Source organism: Adiantum capillus-veneris, chromosome 5 (genome assembly GCF_014529385.1).
Source record: "Adiantum capillus-veneris isolate H3 chromosome 5, ASM1452938v2, whole genome shotgun sequence".
In the NCBI taxonomy this organism is placed as follows: Eukaryota; Viridiplantae; Streptophyta; class Polypodiopsida; order Polypodiales; family Pteridaceae; genus Adiantum; species Adiantum capillus-veneris.
The window spans coordinates 42189230-42194138 of NC_140935.1; positions in this window are offsets into that span (position 1 = coordinate 42189230).

Genomic DNA, 4909 nt, shown 5'->3' on the forward strand with positions numbered 1-4909 from the left:
TACCTACCACACGCGTTACAAGTCCCGTTAAACTTTACTCTGAAAGTAGGGCATTCACTCGTAGTATGTGGGCCCAAGCAAATTGGGCACCATTGTTGCTCCCTTCTTGGATACATATGAGTGTTTTGTGGAGCACGATTACCCCTAATGCTTTCTTGGATGGCCTTGGTGAGATCTGCCAAAGTCATCTCAGATATCGTTTTCTCTTTCACGATTGGCTTTATCTTCATTGGCTCATGCCCTGATGCTTGCGAGCTACTAGACTTCGGCTCGGCAGACACTCTTTCTCCTGCAATCATTAAATTATCCTCCAATTGGATTGCATTCATGGTGACTGCTTCCCAAGTAGTGATACCTCTAATGACTAGGCCATTATAGATACTTTCATGTCGTAGTCCCCTAATGAATCTATCGAGCAATTGGTTGTTGTTGAATCGCTCGTTTGGATTGCATCGAGAATTCAAATTCTTTAGGCGACTAATGAAGTCTCTCACGGATTCACCTTCTTCTCGTTGGGCTTTCTGGAGCTGAGAGGCTACACCCCAAAGTACTCCCTCTCGTATGTATTCTTTTAAGAACAGTCTCCTAAGAGTAGAGTAGATCGTTTTCTCTTCTACTCTTAAGGTTCTATACCAATCTCCAGCCTTTTCCCTTAGGGTCAAACTCAAAGCCTTACACTTATGTAGCTCATTGTGCTCTTCCAAGGAATCGCACACATGTTCAAAGACTTCCATATGCTTTCTAGCATCTCCGTCTCCATTGAATTTATGTGTGAGCTTAGCTACTTGAACTGCCTTGCTCCTAGGCTCTCTATCAGGTGCACTGCGCATGTTTTCCGCAATAGAGCGACCGATAGTTTGAGCAAATGCTGCCAAATCTCCTATTTGAGCAGGTATAATGGGTGTATGTGCTCCTGGAACCACATGTGAGATGGGAGTGGGCCTTGGCCTTGGCATACGCACGGCTCTTGGGTCCCAAATTTCGTATGGTGGTGTACCAGACGGTGGTCCAAAGTTTACAGGCGTGGCCCTAAGCATAGGGGGTGCCTGCTATGGCATGTTATTATTAAATGGCATGGCTCCACTTGTATAAGAGCTTGGATAATTCCATTGTGGATTGTAAGCTCTTGGAATAATCGGAGGTGTAGGAGCTACATGAGGTTGAGGTACGACAGGTGCACATGATTGATACATACATGTAGGTATAGTTGGGGGCACTATGCTACTAGGCATCGGCGCAGTATTAACAAATGAACTCCATGGTGTACTTCTTGTCATGCTCACCACTGGGATATGCATGGTAGCCGTAGTGTTATTAAGAGAAAGATGAGCTAGATCTGGAAAGGTAAAGTTGCCACTTGTGGGCTCAGATTGTACTGAGGCTCCTGGCGAAACAACATATGGAGGATCAATGGGGCTCACTAAGGGAGTCTCCATTTGTGATAGGGTTGGTTGGTTGGCCTTTCCTGTATCCAAGAATCTCATTAGGCCTGTTGAAGGCATGTTGATCCCTATGTTCTGTCTTTCTAACTCGACAATCCTATGGAGGACATCACAGACTTTCTGTTGTTGCTCATCTATGCTAGTAGCACCCGATGTGGATTGTAGAACATCTAACCAACCCACATGATAGGTGTGTCCTGTGTACCGATCAGTTAAAGCTTCTGCTTGTAGGTCATACTCCCAATTTTCGTTTAGGAATATCCCATCTAGGCCCGGCATGCTGGAGGTTTCCCTTGAAGTGGAAGAATTATTGCTCCCCATAGCTTGCCACTCCGTGACTGCTACCTTGGGAGCACTCGATTGCTCGGCTGGCATGATTGTTGTCATAGGAGCCTTTGCTTTCAGGGCTCGACTTTGTTCCAGCCTTCGTAGGTTCTCAATTTCCCTCTCCCTTGTTGCTTGCATATAGCGTTCGATCTCTTGCACTTCGGCAAGACTCCTACCATCGGGTAGTAAAACCTCAGAGGGAGATAGTCCTAAAGGATCAGGAGGTGCAGTGGATGGAACATTCACATGCACACTCTCAAGAAGCATAGAGTCTCTTTTAGGCATGAATGACGAATTTACTTCCCCACTCCCTTCATTTATTTCATTAACCGCATGTTCGGAGCGAGTAGCTCTACTAAGGGTCTCTTTTAAGCAGCTAAACACGCTGGACCCGGGCCGTGGGTCCATGGCATGCATGTCTTGACTTGAACTATTAGGGTTTGGTGTAGGATACCCCTCCATGACTTCGTAGTCAGAGGAAGAATCACTAGACGCGATATGAGGATCTTGGGTCGCACTACCTTGAGTCCCGGCCGAAGGTCCAGAACCTAGGGTGGAGGAATAATGGGTGCCCGGGTAAATGGAGGCACTACCAATATGCTCGTGCTCTAACACTCGTACAGAGCGTAGGTTCATATGACTTCCACACTCTAAGCGCGTTGGTGAGTGTCCGTGAAGGCCGCTCACTTAGTTTTTTTTTTTTTTAGTTGTTTATAACCCAAGTTTTTCGTTATTTTTTGTTATTTTTTGTAACCGAGCCACAAAATATGGCATGTAATAGCTCAAGACGAGCGTTTTAGCTAAAGGAACGTGCCGTGCTTTACAGCTCTCTATTCGGCTACATGAAGCCCTCCAAATCCTAAAAATAGTCTTTATAGTCCTCGAAATCCTAAAAATAGTTTTTAAATATAAAAAGGTGTATAAACTATATTTTAAAACTGAGGACTCAGGTCTGGGTTTGGGCTTGAGCTTGGGGAATGATCCCCAGCCCGATCCTTCTTTTTAATTTATTTTTTTAAAGTTTTTTTTAAAAAAATAAAGTCGCCGCGGCCGCGCCGCGCGCGCGCGCATACACACACTTAACCTACACCTAACTTATCTACTTACAGCTAATAGAGATACTGCCACACACACTCTAACACTGTTTACACAGTACTACAGTAGCTAACAGATCTACAAAACTAACCTTACAGAACTAACCTTACAGAACTAACATTGAACCTTACAGAACTAACATTCCATAGCTAATACCTTAATTCTAACAATACATTGCAAAAAATTGTAACTCCTTCTTTACAGAAAACAAAAAAGACAGTACAGTGTAACAAAAATCTTCTCCACACAACCACACACCTTCCTTCTTCACAAATCCTTCAATTGAAATTGCATCACAAGAAAGCGTAAAGTGCTTAACCGAGACCGTGTGCGAGCCACAAATGGCTCCAAGCACACAACAAGACTAATCTAGCAAGCTCAAAAGAGGGCAATGGTGTGTCACTCACCGCTCTATGCTCCTGCCGTGGAGGATTCCTCGCCGCGATGAAGAAGAAGCTGCAGTCGTGCCGCGCTCAACCGCTTCGCCGCCGTCGTGCCTTCGTAATGCTCGATCGCACACACACTCTCCCTCTCTCTCTCTCTCACACACACACACACACACACACAAGGAGGTGAAGAAGAAGAAGATGGAGATGGAGATGGAGCAAGAGCACTCTTCTATTGCACAAATGAGAGAATGAGTGAATTTTAGGTTTAGTTGGCTTTTATATGAGCTCACCCCATTCACACTTGGGCGCCCATGCTTAGCCAACTAATCCCTTGAATGTCCCAGTTAGAGTGCGCCTCTCATCGGCGATCACTCTTACCCTTTTCCTATTGGTCCGACAAGCCCTGTACCTGACTCTGTCAAATACATAATACACGTCCGTCGTAGGTGATGGGGTGTCCGTGAGCCATGAGGGTTAACAAAACTATATAAAGACCCCGAGCTAGTCTCAGCTCTTCGAGCCTTCCTCAATGAAGAATTACAGGCTGGATTACCACAGTTTGCACATATGAACAAACCTGACTCGGTAATGAATGATGAGGAACATTTAGCACCACCATCTGACCTAGCAGGACATGAATCTGTAATTGAAATACCCGTTAACAAGTTGGGCCAATACTTTGAAGGTGATGAATCTAATGCTACTCTACCAATCACTACTAAAGGATTAACTGTAAAGGGGGTCCTTGACGGTGGTGCGGGAGTCAGCATGGTGGCAAAGAGTTGTTGGGAGTCTATGGGGAGACCTCACCTTGAAGCCACAAGCGTAGTGGCAAAAATGGCTAATGGATCTATTGTTACGCCTATTGGAATGCTAAAGGATCTCAGGATCAAGGTCTTGGGACACAAGGTAAGGGAGACTTTCATTGTTATGGATTTTTCCAAGCATCCTATGTCATTTGAGATGATCTTAGGGCGTCCATTCATGAGGGAAGCAAAAATGGTGCATGACTGGTCCAAAAACCACGTCTACTTACAGTTCCAAGACTCTGTCATTCGAGTTGATCTTTTAAGTGGTCGAACGCATCCTCTAGGAAATAAATTCATCATTGATAATTGATCAAACACAACAATTCACTCAGCTCCATTACAGTATTGTTACACGTGTAACGAAGACACGGATATTGGGGAGAACTCTCCTTATATGGATATCCTACCCGGAATGGCTGAGTCAGACAATGTTGATTGGGTACACCTAGCGGCAACTATAGATACATGGGGAGCTAGAGAAACAACCTGGGTAACACCAGATGGGGAAGAGATACCACACATTGCACCAGTAAACATGTTAGGTGTAGCGCATATAACATCCGATGATAAGAAAGAGGCACACCTACCTGAGAGTGAAACCGATGATTCCTCAAAGGCTTCAGGCCAATACACATCAGAAACGGAATCTCAGGGAGAAATGGATTCAAAACCTGAGGAAACATCGAGTGAACCAAGTATAGAAACTGAACACTCAAGGCCTAGTACGACCATCTATGGTAATTTATATGAGAGTGAAGAAGATACAAGCGAAGACCTATCAGGCGAGTCGAGTTCAAACATTTACCAAAATCAAAACCTTAACAAGAAACAAAGGTCATATAAGAGA